Genomic DNA, 20,050 nt, shown 5'->3' with positions numbered 1-20,050 from the left:
TGCATATATTATTCCCATTCCTTTCCAGAGGTTCTCTTTGTACCAGATTTTCTGATATACATCTAAGGGTCAATTTTGAGAGTGAAGCAATGGCAAAAGTGGAGGCAGAAGGACACTGCAGTTTCATTTCTGATTTATTTCACATGTTCCAAGAACACAACTGAGCTGAGTGTGAGAAACCCCCAGGTGAAGGACAGGAAACCAGCACCATACACATCAGCACTGGTGCAACAGGCAGGGGGAAAACATCACTTTAAGCACGAGCTGGTGACATAAGGAAGGAGGGTGAGAATCCCAAGTACCAGCACAAGGGAGGTGCACAGGCACTTTTGGCACCTTCTGAGCAGAAATTGAGAACAATGAAACTGCAAGAACAGGTCTGGGGCTGCTCCAGCCACAACCCTCTAAGGCACAATTTTCTTTAGAGGATATTCTCCCAAACAAAAACCTACACTCAGTAGAGCCATTCTCTAGCAGCACAAATTCAGAGAGTGACCAGGTTGGAAGAGACCTTCAAGATCATAGAGTCCAACCCAGCCCCAACAGCTCAACTAAACCCTGGCACACAGTGTTAAACACACCCAGGGATGGTGACTCCACCACCTCCCTGGGCAGCCATTCCAGAACTTTATCACTCTTTCCTTGAAAACCTTTTTCCTAATATCCAACCTGTATTTCCCCTGACACAGCTTCAGACTGTGTCCACTGGTTCTGTCTGTTGCTGCCTGGAGGAAGAGACCAACCCCACCTGACTACAGCCACCTTTCAGGGAGTTGTAGAAATAACAAAGCTAGGGGGAAAAAATCATAATTAATAAAGTATTTACCCAAATACATTTTTAATAAGAAGTGTATCACTTTTAAAACTAACTTTAAAGAAATTCAACAATATTTTTCCCATGGTTTATTTACTTTATTTGGAGACCATATTCTGTGGCCTGCTAGTAACTTCTAATGCTCAACCTAGGTTTATTAAAGTTTAACACAACATAACTGTTCATCTAATTTACCTTAAGATGAACACATTTTTAACAAACATAACCTACAAAATAAGATCACTTAAAGAACAATATTAAAGCACTAACATTATGAGCAGTAAAGCAGCGACCATGACATAGCTCAGGAACATCCTAAAAACACTGACTTACACAGAAGACACACCAAGGAGTATCCCTCTCCCCACAGCGTTTACTGCTGGCCCCTGCCATAGGCAGCATGGAATGAATTCCATCCACCCTTGCTTCACCACACTCTGTGTGAGAAGGCTTCCCTTCCAAAAGAATCCCCCTGGGAGCTCACAACAAAGACTCTTTATGTTACACTGCTGTGGAGCTCACCTCAGCTCCATACAGAACAAACCAGCTGGGATGACAGGCAATCATGCAGAGCTTGTCTTCTTGGACTCACTTCTGTGCTTCAGCTGGGCAGAAGGAGGGCTGAAACTGAAACCCAAGAGCACAGCAAGCTGCACTGCAAAGAGCTGGTCACAGTCCACAGGGGTGGCTGAGACCACAGCTGACTCCTCAGTTCTGCCACTGTCACCTCAACTGCGAGGTCTCAGTAGAGTGACACACAGATTAAAATGTAAATCACTGGGAGATCAATTCTCATGAATCTGAGCTGATTCTTCCTACACAAAACCAAGACAATTGGGTGCATGATCCAATGATCCATATCTCCTCTACAAAAGGGATTTCCTGACAAATAACCTATGGGAGTTATGTACTGACTCAGAGAAAGCAGGAGAGGGCAATCAATAAACAACTGAGAATCATGACACCACCATTACTGGCAATCTTTTCCCTCTAGTTCATTACATCCTCATTCAGTAAAGGAAAAGAGTTGTCCAGGCCTTTTTCCCTTCAATTATCTCTTACCTGGTACTGGGAGCTGAAGCACGGGCAGTATCTGTGCTGGTTCACACATCACTATCCATCTGACAAATCTGCTTTCTGCCACATTATTTTTTTTTTTTTTTGCCATGGTCCCTGGCACTTAAAAGACAGTTTTGATGACAGTACAAAGGGTTTACTGACACAGCTCTGCTAGCAAATCCTACCAGTGCAGATACAGCTTAGATTAATAAAAACCACAACCTCAGACCATGATAACTGCAACTGTGCCAGGGCCTTACTGGTTAAGTACTTTTATAAAGAGTGCTCCTTCCTTCACACTGCCAGCCAGAATCAGTACACCATCAATCAAGTGTCCAATTTTCCCAAGTTAGCTGTGTGGAGGTGCCTTTCAGTACAGAACTCTCACACAGCTCATCCTCAGACAGAACTCCCTGCTTCCTCTTGGGCATGCTGTACCAAGGACAATGTGGCAAAGGGGAGCACATCACAAAGAGCAGCAAAATTAGAGGATAGTCAGGAGATATTTTTCCCCTAATTACTCAAGACCAAGAATTAATTTCATGGGCACCACTTGAAAGACAAAAGAAAAAAAAAAATTAATGCATTACAGGCCACAACACATCTGTGATATTCAGGTGCACATCTATCTCATTGCTACCAAGACACCAGAGTGAGACATGAACTCATGAGAGGCATCTGGCTAAAATCCAGCCTGATATCCAGGCTTCAGGAAAGAGACAACACTTTGATCATGGATTATGCCCCAAAAGGAGTGGTGTCCCCCAAGGGTCACAGCTGAACTGGCACTGTCCAGATGTGTGGGACTGAGCACACCCTCAGCAAGGGCTGCTGGTCACAGCAGGCTGCAGGGAAGGGACACCACCCACAGGGTCTGCCCAGGGTGACACGTGGGCTCATGCAGTCCTTGTGAAGCTCAGTGAGCACAGCAACTGCAGGGCCTGCCTCTGGGACAGGGCAGTCCTGAGCACACAGTCTGGGCAGAGAATGGACTGAGAGCACCCCTGCCCAGAAGGACTCGGGGGTGGTGACTGGTGAGAAGCTCAAGGTGACATGGCAGTGACATGGCAATGGGCACTGCAGCCCAGAAAGGCACCAACATCCTGGGCTGCATCACAAGCAGCGTGGCCAGCAGGGTGAGGGAGGGGATTCTGCCCTCTGCTCCACCCTGCTGAGACCCCCCAGCTGCAGTGCTGTGCCCTGCTGAGACCCAGCTGCAGTGCTGCACCCAGCTCTGGGCCCCCAGCTGCAGTGCTGCACCCAGCTCTGGGCCCCCAGCTGCAGTGCTGCACCCAGCTCTGGGCCCCCAGCTGCAGTGCTGCACCCTGCTCTGGGCCCCCAGCTGCAGTGCTGCACCCTGCTCTGGGGGCCCAGCTGCAGTGCTGCACCCTGCTCTGGGGGCCCAGCTGCAGTGCTGCACCCTGCTCTGGGGGCCCAGCTGCAGTGCTGCACCCTGCTCTGGGGGCCCAGCTGCAGTGCTGCACCCAGCTCTGGGCCCCCAGCTGCAGTGCTGCACCCTGCTCTGGGGGCCCAGCATATGAGGAACATGGACCTGCTGCAGTGAGTCCAGAGGAGGCTGAAATGATGATCAGAGGGCTGGAGCACCTCTGCAATGGACACAGGAGTTGAGAGCTGGGGTTGTTCAGCCTGGAGAAGAGAAGGATCTGGGAAGACCTCAAAGGGGGTACAAGAGAGCTGCAGAAGGGCTTCTGACAAGGGAGACTGGCTTCAAACTGAGAGCAGTCAGGGTTGGATTAGATATTAGGAATTAATTCTCCCCTGTGAGGGTGGAGAGGCCCTGGCACAGGCTGTCCAGAGAAGCTGTGGATGCCCCATCCCTGGAAGTGTCCAAGGCTGGGATGGATGGGGCTCTGAGCAACCTGGTCTGATGGAAGCTGTCCCTGCCCATGGACGGTGGCTAGAGCTGGACAGTCTTTAAGGCCCTTTCCCACTCCAAACAATTCAATGATTCTATCATAAAATTATCTCAATTTAAAACTAAACAACAAACCATTACTGAATAAGTGACCAGATTTTGTGCCAAGATAATAAACAAGCAAGAAAACTAGACCTTAATGTAGAATTCACTTTGTTCTCCCAAGAAAAGAACCAGCCATTACAATACAGAAATTTCACATAAATAATTTCAACATCACAATATGCCTTAAGAGGCTGTAGGAAAGTGCACTTTGCACAGTTCCCCTAAATGACCTCTCTTTCTTCTGCCAGTTTAAATGTTTGGTCTAAATCTCCAAAGTCACTAATGGAATTCAATTCCTGATACATGAACCACACCACATCTCAACTGCCAAGATAGGTGTGCTCCTTTGGGGCAACACAGAGCACAGAAAGGTATGTTTAATGGCAGAGGTGATGCATCCCAGCACTAAGAGTTATCCAAGTCACAAACCTTCAGGAGAGATCATGCCACTGTATTTTACTTGTATAGATTTTGAGGCAGAGGGAGAAGAGTTTCAGCTCACCCATGAACTCCACGTTATTAAATGCTCTGCAGCACAGGAATCAAAAAGGGGGAATGATCTAGATTGCTCCCAATATGTGCTCAAGCTCTTGCCATGGCAACCTAATTAAGAGTCCTTCTGAGGACTCACAAGACACCAGTCCAAAGATCTGTGTTACAGCAGGATACTTCAGCATACACACTCTGAAAAGTCAGCCATTCCTGAAAAACCCAGGTCAAAACCCTTTTCCCTCCTGACACCACCTGAGAGTGTCAGTTACTCAAAGTTATTGTACATTACTGAAAACACAAGATAAACAATGTGTCAGATGTTTGTGCTGATACATACTACTTTTCATCTGTCTTCCTCTTTTTGGGGACACTTGAGTTCTCTTTCCAGGTAGACCACATCACACTCAGCAAACCTCTGCTTCCAATGAGAGTAACAAATACAAGAAAATGTCAGGCTTGGAACAGACAGTTTAAAAGTCTTCATAAAAAGTTTAACATCTAAATTTATTGCAGCCAAAACTCACAAGGTAGTACCTTACACTTCCTGCTTGCTGTTGACCAAAAGTTTCTAAAAGCATGTTTGCATTTAAAGAAAAAGGAGGCTGGAGGGAATCACACAGCAGAAAGAAAAGAAACCCTTCCAAAAGAAAGACTTCCTAACTGGTTGGACTTCAAAGCAACTCACAATAGCTGCTGTAGCTAGGACTCTCCAAGGCTGCAGAGCCCTGAGGGCTCACAGATGTGACAAACCAGCACTGTTGGTCCCTCCATACAGGAGTCAGCACTCTCCTGGCACACACAGACAGGACCATGGATGAAAAACTGGCTGAGAGCTACCTGGCTGCAGACAGCACATGGAAAACAAGGTTTGCAACAAGATGTGACTAATGTGACTAATATTAGGTCAGCTAACATGGTGGGAAGCACCTCTGAGGGACAGTTCCCTTAATTAATCTGCTTAGAAGAGCTGGACTGGAAAAGGGAACTATCAAATTGTTTCACAATACTAAAACAAGAACTCCCAATTTGCCTCTAATGCAATTACTGTGCAATGCCACCAAGAGAAACTTGAACACTACATAAGAAGTTTCCATCTCTACAGGTTTACTCAAGGAATGATCACACATTGGAACTGAAATGACTGAAAAAACCCATTCTGCAGGACAGTAGTTCTTTTAAAGGGCTAACACTAAGCTTGGGTGGAACTAATTGCATTTTAGCTGATACCTACACTCCTAACACTGTGCATTTTTACTTAGTTCAGCTATGTCAGAATCCTTAGGCCTATGTGGAAAAACAAAACAAAAACCCTGCCACCCTTGAAATTATTAATTGGTGCACCAGCTTAACATAATTTTATTTAAGTAGGGATTATAAAAATTACTTAAATAGGAGTACAACAGTACATCACTTTCTATATCACTAAGAGGCTTCAATCAAACAAGAGCTCTTAAATCAAATGATGAAATGGTCAAGAAATCAACATTCCCTCCCTCACCCTGCTGCCCTCACTGCTTGTGATGCAGCCCATAAACTGTAATGCAACTTTTACATTCCCCAGAAATTACAAAAGTAAAAGGCATGCAGTGGCAATTCTGGAATCTGACCAACCATCCATCAGAAACAGAAGTAAATAAGGGGATTTCACAGAATTCAGATATACTGAAATGTATTAAAATAACTCTTCACTACTAAGTCAAAGAAGATTTCAATAAACAATGTGAGAGACACTTTAACTTATGGATTTTCCAACTATCCCTTTTAGGTCCTAAAATAAAGATTTTAATTTCCCCTTCACAGTCATTTTGAAATCAGTTTAGCTTGGTTATCTAATTTAGGGACTTGCTCAAAGTCTGGATTTTCTGAGTTGTGGTATAAATCTCAGAGGCATCAATCCACAGCACTGAAAGTCAGAGTACCATAATGAATACAAGACAAGGTAGAGAAACTTCTGTTCTGCTTACTAACATTTCTCAATGCTTGCTAGTAATTCTGAAAGTTAAAAACACCCTGTTTAAAGAGAAAAGCTTCTGTATTTCTGGCCAGCAATCGTTCCCCTTGTTCACTAAAGAGCTGAAGAACAGCTGCTTCTGGAACACAGATTTGACATTTCTTCCTCGATTTGATAGTGTTAAATCCTCAACCTGCATCAACACAAGGAGTGACTACCAGTGCTAAAAGGAGAGCAGAACAATTCAGACTCCACTCCAATAACTCTAAGACCCTACCCATACAATTCCTAAGGCAGGCAAAGAGCCTTGCATGGTCAGCCTCAAAGCAAAAATCTAATCAATCTTCATTGATGTAAACTATAAATCCAGTCCTATATGGCCATTAACATTTTTTTTATTTTTACATATCTACACACACACACACAAGTTTTCAAGCAAGAAGGAAAACTCACTAAACAGAGTTTATTTCCCTGTGAGAAAAAAAAAAAAAATCTCTACAATCACAAATTAAAAAGCTGGGAACTTGAAGATTGTTTGGTTTTTCCAGGTTAAAAGAATGAAGAAAACTGGCAGCAATTCAAAACTTGAATGCATTCATAAGTTTGTCAGCACACACAAATGCCCTGAAGTTTTTGTGACTTTTTGGGAAAATATTCCATAACCCTGTACTGAAGAGGCTCTTTTGGATCTCATGATGTTAAACCTGTCACCATAACAGGAGCTAAGGGTAACACCAGTCACACAGCACAGCTATGCCAGGACTCTGCCCAAAATGCTCCATGAATGGATTTCTGCAGAGAAAAACTGTTTACTCCAGCTCCACCCTATTACAGAGGCAGTAGAGTTTGGATATTGCTCAATGTCAATTACAGACATAAAACGGAACTATGTTAGTCAATTCTGATGAGTCAATCTACTGCTTTTCTTAGAGATTACAAATCTAAATAATCACCTCCAGAACAGCACTTGTTTAGCCAACATATACTGTTGGCTGTCTTTGCTGTCAATCATTACCTCTGCAATGCATGGAAAAAGACTATTTGCCTTGGTGACTGGAGCTTGTGTTTGCTTTCAGTCATATTTTAAGACAAGCTGAACTTCTCAGGTTCATATTTGAACCCTGAAATCCAACAGCCAACACTTGATTTAAGATTTTCCAATTCTCTTGATTATTTTAGTTTTCCTCAGCTGTACTTTCTTAAGAGAAACCTTCACTCATTCCACTGATAAACTATACTAGACTATAAAATTAAAATTTCCATAGGAACTTTTCCTTTTTTAAAGCTGGAAAGCAGGCAACAAGGCAGAGGGTAGCAAAACCAGGTCTCTTGGACAAGACTGAGGAAGCAGAATTTGATCCCAAATCATCCTTTCTCCTTAGGCAACACATAACTCAGGTGCCTATAACATGGTCACTACCTGGGTGTTCATCCTCTTCTGGAAGGCCAAAATGAGATTCCAAGGCTCACAACCAACATCACAGCACAGTTCAGGTGCCTGATGGACCAACACCACTGTGAATGCTATCAAACAGCACAGCTGGTCTCTAACTGCCCTTTCAGAAAATCACAAACCTCTAGGGCAGGTGCTTTGGAGTACCTAAAATAAAATCAGATATCTATGTTTAGGCAAATGTATTTCACATCACAAATGGGTGTCAATGGAAAAAAACTGTAGGAAGTGTGTGTTTCTCAAGTGCTCCAGCAGACAACGTGCACAACAAACATCACACACCCAAAGAGAGGAGGAAATTCTCTGTGCTTAAGCATCATTCCCTGGAAAAAGCGGGGAGAAGCACCATGCTGCTGAAGAACACTGTGAAATGTACTGTGATGAGTATCTGTGAAGCAAAGAAAAACCCCCAAAGATCTGGATCCTCCTGTCTTCTTTTGCATTAAAGCAAAAGACCAATACACTGCAACTAAACAAGTACATTCAAAGGATGTTATGTGCAGCGAGCTGAAAAAACCTAGAAACAAGCACATAAACATTTTGTACCAAATCAGTACAAGCAAAGCAAGGTTCAGGATACTTGCTGATTTTTGAGAGATTGACTTTGCTTTCTCAACATTTGTCCAATATAGCACCAAGCATATACAAAGTCTTTATCAACAATCATGCCTCAAGTGACCTCCTCCAAGGTTATCTCTTTAAATTCTCCTGAGAAGTTTCTCCATCACTACCAAACTCCAGTCAGAAGAAACTTAGGACTTGAAGAGCAGGTGTGACAGGTTGGAAGAGCCATGCATTCATAAACCATGTGGGAGAGACTTCTCAGGCATCCCTGTGTTACACTCAGTGCATATCTGCATCCCTAAGGCCTCTTTTACAATAAAACCCCCCACATTTTCTTTGCTAACATTTTGTGCCTCTGTGAACAGACTTTACTTGTGCTTATTCTTTTTCTGTACATGATATTCAGTAAAGTCATAATGTTTTGTGGTTGTTAATATAGTGGCTAATTTTATAAATTATTGCAATACATTAAAAAAAAAGTTTAATCTGTTAAAAGGAGTATCATCTGCCAGAACTGTAACTTCACATGTAACAGTCAAAAGTAAAATATAATGCCCAATAACTTTAGCCTCATTTCTACAAGGGTAGCAAAACCTCCTGAAACTGCTTAGCCAGGGGAAGAGCTCAGAGCTCCACTGCAGCAGGATGCTCTGAAGGGGTGTGATCAGCACACACATCTACCACTCCATACACGCTGTCACTCAATGTCTACAGACTTCCTCTCAAAGCAAGCTCCTCAGCAGATGAGCTGAGAAGCTGCTGTGGCTCTGAATGAATATTTGGAAAAATATATCCATCCATGAGGAGCTTCCCAGGTGCACCTGGCCAGGAAGGTAGAGAGAAAATGACAGAGAAAGTTGCACAGTTGGAGGAACGCTGGCTGCAAGAGCCACCTGGGGTGTCAGAGGGACCTTCTACAACCCTGTGCAGCTGCCTTTCCTCCCAAATCTATGCACTGCCATGCTTCACTCCTAAGTCAGTAAATAAAACAATGGAAACTTCTCAGAAAGGTGTTTCTTCAGATGTCAAGCTGTTTGCCTGGGCAGCTTTAGCAGCCAGAAGAAGATCACAGGTTCACATTCCACATTTCTGGAAATGCTTCTCCATTTTTTCATTCTGTGTTTTAACACAGATAAACTTCAAAGGAGATAAGGCATTTCACACATGAGTGACTGAACATAAGTACTGTTCTCACAGTCACATACATTCAACTCCTGAAAAGCTGACAAATTAATTCTCTTTAATTTATAGCCAAGTTCTATCTTAGCTATTTTTAAGTCTCATGTTTCAAATCTTGCAGGGTTTGCAGTTAAAACAATTTGTAACATTCTCTTAGTAAGAAAAAACAATTTGTTATCAATAAAGACTGACTAAAAAAATACACAACAGGGCAAGGATCAAACGCAGCACAGAGTAATTTTTCACTGATGCAGCCATTTCCCACACTTGGCAGTATACCTGAATGTTTTAAAATGTTTTAAACATCTACATAGTAACTCATAAATATCTCCATCCAAAGAATGTTTGTGAACTTAGAAAAACATCTTACACTAATACTACAGTCCTCTACTAATTATAACTCACCAGGTTTTGAACTGTCTTGCTATATATAACTTTTTAGTGAAGAATTCTCTGAATGTTTGAAGGGGAGGGAAGGATTACAGAGGAAAAGGATCTTTAGAAAGAAACTTGGAATTTAACTACAAGTAGTAGAATTTCAATAAACAGATTAGCTGCAGCATTCAGTAATATCCCCCAGAAATTGTGCCCTTGTGGATAGGTTTAATATTTGCTCCCTTTTAGCAAATTTTTAGTCAACAGTCAGAAACTTTTTGTAGTGTCTTTTGATTATATCAAGCATAGCTAGAATGCTCAGACCAAGGGAGTTAGAAAGCAAATTCAGTTGTTTATTTAAACCTAAGCCATTTACTTCCTAAATTAACACTGTCTGAAAAAAAAAGAGGCCACGAAGGCTGTTGAGGAACAACCACAGTTATTCCTGTAAACACACAGAATTTTGGCTGCTTCGAGTTTGGATCAATCCTGAATTCAAGCCTTTATAAGGAGTATTTAAACAGGGGCAAATGAATGTGTTATTTTATCACAAGGTGCAATAAGGAAGGCAGTAACTCTGCTCAGGCTAAAGAAAGCCCAAACTCACATGACACCAGTGGAAGCCTTAGGTACTCCTGATCGTGTATTTAACAGCCCAGCTCAAGTCCTTTAAAATAATTCAAGACAGCCTCATCTTCTAATTTAACCTTTGTGTTTGCACTTGGGGGATGGGGAGGGATTTCAGCATAAAGTTTCACCTTCTCACTGCAGACATGCAGCTTCCCTTTGGCTCACACCTCTGCACCTCGTGGTGCCAGAAGCATGGTACGGAGAGAAAACATGGGCTGAGAGAGAATTAAACATACCAAATTTCAACTGCATAATGCAGAAATGGTAATATTTGAAAAATATTCAACTCACATTTTTGCTTCGCACATTGTTTACATAAATAGCTGCAGGCTGTTATGGAACTATTAATTTTGAAGGAGCAGATGAGTCAAATCTTATTTTTGATAGGTAACTGCAAGATGCCTCCAATTAGACTAAGATAATCATACTTTAATAGCTGCTCTTGTAATTAAACCATATTACACAGTGTCACAAGTGCAGAAAAGCAGTGCCAGAAGGGAATTCAAAAGGCCACCAGGCTTCTTCCTGCCCCCTGCTTCAAAGCAGCACCAGCTATTACAGCTATTACAGCTTTCTGAAACTCCACCAAAAAAGTCATTATTTTAGCAAGTGTCTAAAGCCTCTACAGCACATACAGAGATTATCAGCTTTCAGAACTATTTTACACACAAAGAAAAAAAACAGGCTGCAAACAATTCATGTAAAAAAATCCGCAAAAACTGAACAAAGAAATTATTCAGAAGGGAAGACACTGGCCAGTAATTCTCATATTCACCAAAATGCCATAAAAAAACCTCAGGAAGTGCAGCACATACAGGGCAACAGTCAAGTCTCATTCAACTACCAGCCATTAATTAATAAGAGCTACATGACAGAATGCAAAATAGATACCATTCCCTCCTGAATAAGCCAATCAAGGAATTCCAAGAGGTGCAGTTTTAATATTATCACACCCCACTGGGAATATACATTTGTCTGGGCTTGATAATACCCAAAGAGTATAATTATCTCTCAAAGACATACTGTCACAAAGTATTACTCAACTGCCGCTTCTATTTGTTAACACATATATTTTTACAAATATAAATTCTGTTTTACACAACTGTGCATTCAATGCACACAGAACACATCAAAATTTCACAACTTTGTGTCAACATAAAGAAGAGAATGTCATTAAACTTAAGAGAAAAAAAAAATCAATGCTGTCAGCATTCAGAAAAACTCAGCAGCATGCTAGTCCATAAGTACAAACTCACATTCTAAGACTATCCTGCTGGGTCCCAACACCACCAGGCAGGACCTCCTCCTGTCCCAAGGTGCCTCTGAGCAAGGAAAGCCCCAACAACAGCAATGTTACACTACTGATGAGATCCACATCAAATACAAATAAATTTGAGCCAAAGGCATCCTAGCTGGCTGACCCAATAGCTTCTCACACCGCATGAAGACCATGAAGCTAAAACTGTGAAATACAATATTCTTACAACAGCCAGAAATCTATCAGGACACCATCATGCCACTTACAGGTCACCTGAGCTGCCAGTTTCTACAGGACAACTGAAAACAGCAAAAAATCAACTTACTCCTGAGCCCAGAATAGGTACCATGCTTATCCTACTTCACAAAATATTTTGTGGCCTTTTTTTTCTTCTGCAGTTAAAGGCATGTGCCACATCAACAGGTATTAGGTAATAGCTATTAATTAAAGGTACACAGTCTTTTAAATAGTAAAAATCTATTATTTAAAAGCTCTGATACCAAGGTGCAAGCTGAGGATGTTAAATTTCCTCTGACTACACGAGCTCTAGGTGTTAAAAAGGAAGGCACACTTCCTGATAAACCACACTGCTAAGGTTATTAAATTAAGAGCTTCTGACAGGTAAGTTTAAAAAAAAACCCACGCGCAGACAAAACTTTACAACATTTTGATGTTAATCAAATTTCATTTCTGATCCACACTGAAACTGTTCTTCCACGCATTATGTGCCTCACTGAAACTGAAGAGCCTAGGTCATGTAATTTAATCTTTGACTCATCATGCAAATTAAATCACACCATTCCCACAAGACAGCATATAGGTTTTAAATAAATCCTGGGCACCTACATGATCCCTCACCAGGAATTAAAATTTTAAAAAATTTAAAAATACCAAAACCGGACACATCCTAGTTTCAGTACCGGTAGCATACCAGGGATTTACAGGGAAAAAAACAACGGCAAAACTTTTCTTATCCCACGGAGCAGAGAGATCAGGCCGCGTTAGCTGTCTGTGGGGCAGTCCGCAAAGGAAACAGGCTCTGAGCAGCCCTCCCGCACAGCCACTGCTGCGGAGGCCTAGCGGGGCTACCCACAGCAACAACAATTGTAGGAAGCGGCCTCGGAGCCGGACCCCGAGAGGCCGCGCAAGGCAGTGCCGGCCCCGCACCTCCGGCCGCTCCGTGCGCCCAGGGCCGGAACAAAGAGCGGTGGTCGCCGGCAGCGCCCCCGGCCCGGCCGGCGCTGGGACGGGACAGCCGCTGCCCCTCCGCCCTATTCGGGAGCGGCGCGGGCGCCGCGGTTCGCTCCGGGCCGAGCCGTGCGCGGCTTTACGTTGATCGTTCCCCGGCTCGACGCTGGAGCGGCTCGGGGACCGGGGCGCTGCCACACGGGAAGCGCAGCCCCGGCCGTGCCCTTTCCCTCGGGCTGCACGGCCGTGCCACACGGCACCCCCGGAGCAGCGGCTGCTAGTCCTGGACCTGCCCTCTGCCCAGGCCGGTGGGACTCGGCCGGTCCCTCCCAGCGCCCAGCGGACAAACGGGCCCGGAGCGCGGCGGGCACCGGCCGGGCCGCGCTACCCGCGGCCCGCGGGGCACGGCCCGGCCCCGTGCCGGACAATGCCCACGGCTCTCGCCCCCCACAGCCCCGGCCGCCCCAGTACCTGTGGGTCCGGCGGGCCCCGCCCGCCCGCTGGCGGCTCTCGGCTCCGGCGCTGCGGCTGCGGCAGAGGCGGCACGGCCCCGGCTCGCCCGGCCCGTCCCCCCCTCCCCGCGCTCTCGGCGTCGCACCGGCCCTCCCTCCCGCCCGCGCTTCCGCCCGCGCCGCGGCGCCACAGCGCCCCCTGCCGTCGCGGAGGACCGAGGGCGCTGCCGAGCCCGCCGCGCGTTTTGTTATTTCCTCGTTTTATTGTTCACGGTGCTTTTCGTCATTATTCGAGTCACAGAGCCACCAGGGCAGGAAGAGACCTTTCAGATCACCCGGTCCAACCATGGTACGCTGCCACTGTACCCCTAAGTTACTAAACTACATCGCCCAGCCCCAGGTGTAGGTGTCTGTTGAGCACCTCCAAGATGGGGACACCACCACCTCCCTGGCAACCTGTTCTGATGCCTGACCCCCTGAACAGGGAAAAATATGTTTTAATATTTAATCTGATTCTCCCGCCTCCGCTTAAAGCCAGTTCCTCTGGTCCTCTCACTGCAGACATGGCAGAAGAGACCGGCCCTATCTCACTACAGCCTCCTGCTAGGGCGTTGTACAGAGCAAGGAGGTCCCTCCTGAGCTCCTGGAGACTGAACAACCCCAGCTCCCTCAGCCACTCCTCAGCAGACAAGTATTCTAAACCTCTCACAAGCCTTGGTGCCTTTTGCTGGACAGGCTCCAGCACCTCAATGTCCTTTTTAAAGTGAGGGGCCCAAAACTGCACGCAGAACTCGAGGTGCAACCTATTCCTTTATTCTTTATTAGTAGTTAACTGCCTTTCTAATTACTATTTAAATGTTATTTATTGGTATTTATTAATTTGTTATTTGTATTTACTATTCTGTTCACCATTTTTACCCCTCTCTGCTGTGCCCTTTTGTAGACCCTTTACACCCTCTGTAGTGTCACAAAACTTCTTTTCCATGCCGTGACCCTCAGGGCCTCAGTGAGGGGTTGGAACTCGGCATCGTGCCTTGGACGTGCTCTGATTGTCCCGATGCATCAGGTGCTGGTGATTTACAGCCTGCAGGTTTTCTGCACTCCCCAACATGGCATGGAAGGACTCCAGACTGGTTTTCTGTCCCTGTATGTAATACTCATCTACTAACTGGCACTGTGACAAATGCAAATTAGCCTGGATGGAGAAAAGCCCACACCTCTCCCAGCATAGATCAAGTTGATATTGTCCATTAGTGCGATATAATACCTTTAAAGCAGAAAATACATTTTTAATGGAACAAGTCATGAATTTCTCACAAGCCACGAGGTGAAACCTTGCCCCAGGAGGTCTGATGCAGCACCGGCATGCAGCCATGTGGGACCTGCTTCCCAAAATGTCCATAAGTTTCTTGTGAGCCCACAGCTTCTGTCTTCAGTTTCTTCTTGCTTACCTGTCCGCACATCCCTCTGCTGCACTTCCCTGTCCCACTGCTGTGGAGGTTTGGGTTGGGCTCCTTGGTGTTGCTGCTCTGAGCTCCGCACATCACAGTTCCCTGGCTGCTGAACCTCAGATGTTGGTGGGCAGAGCTGCCTCTGGCCTCTTGGGGGGTCTCCATCAGCTGTGTGCTACACAGACATCTGAAATGCCCCTGTGCACCCAGCATCCAACAGCAGGGGAGCAGAGGGGCTGGCACGGGGCAGTGGTTCCACAGGACACTTCCCTTGACACGTACCATGGGCTCCAGGTCCAGCCTGGCACCATGCTGGAGCCGCAGGGGGCTGCCCCAGCCAATCCTGCCACGCTCAGGGGACAGGACATGTGTGTGCATGCATAGCATTTATTTATATCTACTTCCTAATGTTTATTATATTTATTTGTGAATATTGGTTATATTTATTCCTAATTTTATTACATTTATTCCTACTACTTATTATATTTACCTCCTATATTATTTATATCTCCCTCAAATATTTACCTGCTGTTGCAGGAAGATGTAAGAGATGCAGCAGCACTGGATCTGAAGCAGGAGGGGTCGTGGTGCCTGTGTGAGATGATGGGACCTCGACTCACCACGTGTGGTCAGCACAATTTTGGCAGTTCATATATCCCACTTGTGAGAATAATCAATCTCAAAGCCAACATGGAAAGGGTGTGTTTATCTGAGTTCAAATTGTGAACCCATTCTTAGGCTAAAACCATTGGAGTTTGAACATAATAATCAGGGTACTGAGGAGAAAGGAGGAGGAGTTAAAGGCAAGCACTGTTAAAGGGATCCAATATCAGCTCCTGGAGGGTAGACACTACTGCTCTACAAATGACCTCTGGAAAAGAGATCAGGCCAGAAATGGGTTCAGTGCAATTGCCATCCCTGCACACTGCAGAGAAATCCCTGAGCAGAGAGAGCATGATTTTCCTAAGCTCTTAGAAGCAGGGATTAAATACAGCATGTGAGAGGGCTCTTGGCACACTAATGACTCACTAATTCACAGTCATGACTGAGAGAGCCATTGTGAATTAATTAATCCTTGCAAATTAGGAAGTGAGTAAACATTAAAAACAATCCAAGTTACTTCACTGGGGAAAAGAAAAGGTATTTAGAAAGGCAAGCATGCAGGTGCTTTGCTTAGGAAGGATAGAGCTGAATTGGATCCTGGGCCTTTCTGCTGCAGGTGGGAGGCCCAGAAAACTCTACAGCTCAGCTTTAACTCCTCCCATCACCATCCCGCACTGAAAAATAGCAAAACTGGGGAAAAACAGTATGTCAGCCTGTGAAATTACCCCTCCTTCAAGCAGCTCCCCTCTTTTCACCCTTCAGCCTTTACCTCATGCAGTGTAGCCATTCCCTCCTGGGGTGCCACGGCCACTCTGGGGCCAGCCACCCCCGGCTCTCCACAAGGCCCTGTAGCCATTGCTTGCTCTATCTTCTCTTTTTCATGGCACACACGTGCCCTTTCCCCATGTGGGTTCCCCTCACGTCCCCACTGTCGTGCTGGCAGCAGGCCCCGAGTGCCCCTCACGTCCCACACAGGCCCCTCATGTCCAACACAGGCCCCGGGTGCCCCTCATGTCCCCTGCAGGCCCCGGGTGCGCCTCACATCCCACAGAGGCCCTGGGTGCCACTCACATCCCCTGCAGGCCCCAGGTGCCCCTCACGTCCCACGCAGGCCCTGAGTGCCCCTCATGTCCCCTGCAGGCCCCGAGTGCCCCTCATGTCTCCTGCAGGCCCCGAGTGCCCCTCATGTCTCCTGCAGCCCCAAGTGCCCCTCATGTCCCACACAGGTCCCGGGTGCCCCTCACGTCCCTCACAGCGTGCCCCCAGCCCTTGCAGCCAGCCACGCACTTTGTTTTACTGGTGGGGTCACAGCTGGAGTGGTGTCACAGGTGTCCAGCAGGAGCCCCAGAGCTCCAGCTGTGCTGGGAGCAGGCCAGGCAGCCCTGAGGTAACTCCTGTGATGTGCATGTGTCACCCATGCCATGGGATGGAGGGGCTCTGGACCTCCATGGCCTTCTGACACAGATCATACCAAAATATACTCTGGGGCCTCTTGCCAGCTGTCTGGAGGGGCACACGAGGAGGGGAGAACAGAACCAGCCCCCAGGTATGTTTAAGTGGGCATGGGCTGGTGTGATTCCCAGAGCACGGCCCGTGTTCCTGGCTCCTGACAAGGCGCCTCAGGGAGGAAATACTAGAAGTAGGGACAACCACAGTCATGCTGAATTTCTTCTGTTTAAAGTTTGACAGAAGAAGAATCCTGAGTCTTTCCATGGACTTTGAACCAAGCTGCAGTGGCTGAATTTAATCACCAGGTTTCACAAGTGCCTGTGACAATTCCTGAAACTGTGTTTCACCCGTTACTGCCTGGAGACATTGACTGCAGATCCTAAAGCTTTTCTCAAAGAAACATCTGTGGGTATTTTTTTTACCTTTCAGTTCATTCAATTAATACCTAACGAGCAGACTCACACCCCCCAAAATCCTATTTATGGTAGAAAACACAATTAAATGTAATTGTCTTTCATATCAGTTGGGAGGTTTTTTTCTCATGGACATTCCATGATTTATCTTTAATTCAAGGTTCCATTTCAGAAATAGAACACATTTTAAAAACATTATAGCAAACCACAAGAACTAAGGGTTAGCATGTAAACATTGTCAGAAATAAAAAAAATTCACCTGAACAATCATAGAAAAAAAAAAATCTGTTGCAAATCCCTTTCCTGGAGAGCAAGTCATTTTAATAAACTTTTTATTACTGTGGAACAATTGAAAGTTATCTGTAAAGCACAGCATCCATTCCAGGGAGGATCTACTACTAAAGCCAAAATCAGGTTTCCATCATCATTGTAAAGATGAAAAGAAGTAAAAGAAGTCACCCCAAGAAACAGCACTAGTGTAAAATGTATTTCCTGAGCTAAAAACAAAAAACAAAACACCATACACAAAAAAACCCCCAGTCAAATACAGCCATTAATTCAATAGAACTGGAAGCAAATACAGTAAGAATCCCAAATCATGCAGAAAGACAAAAGGCTGTGAACACTGCTGAAAATTACTGTTGGGTTATTCCTTTTAGATGCTTTCCCTCTTCTTTTACATTTTAAAGAAAGTACAAGGTGACTAACTTGGTTCCTATTTAAGTAATGCTGTTAAACTCTGAAGCTCACAGCCTCAGGATAACACTGCTGTGCACTTGCTTACCCCTTTACCCCTTCAAAGGGCTTTGCAGAAATGAATGCATTAGCTCTTACAGCAGAAACCTGTGAGGGGCACGGGCTTAGTGCTGCCCTTCAGCTGGGTTCAGGCTCAGCTAGCATAGGAGCCCTGGCCACATCACTTGACAACACCAGCAAATACACACATGACCTGTCCTGAGACTCTCCAAAGCTTTTCTGCAGCTCTCCTCCTGCTCCTGATGGGACCCCTGGCTCCCAGTGAGGAGAGAACTCCAGAGCTCTGCTGTCCCAACCTTCCAAGGCAGGCACCGCTTTGGAAAAGGGCTACAAAATTGTATTATCTGAAAATTGTCTGTGTGCAGGTGTGAGAGGGCATCACTGTCTGCACGTCTGTGTACAGACACACCTGGAATGGGGAGAGGGGATGAAACCTCATCTTTGAAACACAACAAGACACCCAGCTGATCACAGGTATTCTTCTGGAAAACTCCTTAGGGAACTCATGTGTCTCGTGACCTATTTTTGCTTTTTGACAGAGCAAACCCAGGGCACAGCTCCTAATGTTAAAAATCCACAAGCAAGAAAAAAAAGGGTTGTGGCAGTGGGGGTTTTATTATTATTTTACATGGCCTCGTTATGGAGAAGCCAAAACAAGTGCAAACTCTGCTTTTCTTCTTCCCACGCCAGCCCATGCAGCAGCACCCACCTTCTCACAGCTCCTGGTTGCTCTTCATCTTCTCAGGGCCATGGTTTTCCTACCCCAAGGTGGCTGTGCCCCAGGAACTAGCAGGTCTTCCTACACCTTTTGGTTCCTCCACAGCAATGAGAAATGCTCATCCCTGTAACAAAGGAGTGTCTCCTAGATATACCTAAAGAGGAGGGGGAAAAGTAAAGAAATTGAAGAGGAGAGTTGGTTTAAAGCAGACAGTATTCATAAACAAAGACAAGATAGTATAAAACCTTTTGCTTTAATTGGTAAAAAATCAGTTACAAAAAACAGATTACAAAAAAGAATCTTAGAGAACATCACAAGGCTTTAAACACCATCCAGGATGGGCTTGGCTCATACAGACCAGAGACCCTGCAGCTCATGCCTTCCCCTCGTAAGCCCTCCCATTTTCCACTGTCACAGCAGCAGCCAGGCTGTGCCAAGACAGGACCACACAGTGCCAAACACCCAGGTGAGCGTTTCCCACTTCCTGGGGTGCTGCAATCCCAGCCCTGCAGCAACAGACGCGGGCAGCAGGTCGGGAATGCTGCTGTAAGGGCAATGCCCCCCTGGCAGCCCATGAGCCAGCGCCCAGGACAGCACACAGGTCACTCCTGCAGAGCATGGCCTGTGGCTGCCCCATTGCTGCTGACAAGGTGTCTTGTGCCAGGGGCTCAGGATGTGGTGACAGCACACGTAGACACACGGACTATAAAAAGCAGGCGTTGGTGTGTGGCCAGGCTGGCACAAAAGCCACATTTACGCACAGAAGAGATATTTTTCTCACAAAGATGAATCTTAACCCACATCACTATGCAGCCTCAAGAACGAGAAGCTAAGAAGAAACTGGCAGTGTGGGAAGTGCAGAGGCTGCAGTGTGGGGTGTGCAGGGTGCTGAGCCCGGGGGTCCAACGTGGGGGGAGTCAGGCATCCATGCTGCTGTGAAAATGAAGCTCACTGAATAAACCAAGCACTTGGTTTATTCCATTACAGATCAGGCTTGTTATCAGGTGACATCTGGTAAAATCTCACACACACAGAGTGTGAGAACACCCAGCACTGCTCTCCTGAATGAAATAACCCACCCAGAGTGTGAGAACACCCAGCACTGCTCTCCTGAATGAAATAAATCAAGGCATGCTGCATAAAGAAAGTTAAAGTGTTCTCCTTTAATGGTCCCTCAAAGTGCCCTGTGCTCTCCTCATGAAGCTTGGCTCTTCTCCCTTGTACCACCTTATGGGAGCTCTGCAGCCTGGTCTCTGGTCTGTGT

The 20,050-nt window shown here is 45.7% G+C and overlaps 1 protein-coding gene across 1 annotated transcript in view; it reads right to left on the bottom strand.

The window, feature by feature from the left end:
• The window catches only part of CAB39 (calcium binding protein 39), a 43,040-nt gene extending 29,498 nt beyond the window's left edge, over positions 1-13,542 (bottom strand). The window contains exon 1 of the mRNA XM_059854934.1: positions 13,416-13,542. The gene's annotated coding sequence lies outside the window, so the exon portion shown is untranslated. The remainder of the gene's footprint in view (positions 1-13,415) is intronic.
• Positions 13,543-20,050: the final 6,508 nt, after the last annotated feature.

This window comes from Haemorhous mexicanus, chromosome 10 (genome assembly GCF_027477595.1).
Source record: "Haemorhous mexicanus isolate bHaeMex1 chromosome 10, bHaeMex1.pri, whole genome shotgun sequence".
NCBI classification, from domain to species: domain Eukaryota; kingdom Metazoa; phylum Chordata; class Aves; order Passeriformes; family Fringillidae; genus Haemorhous; species Haemorhous mexicanus.
This window is presented reverse-complemented; position numbering and strand designations above follow the sequence as displayed.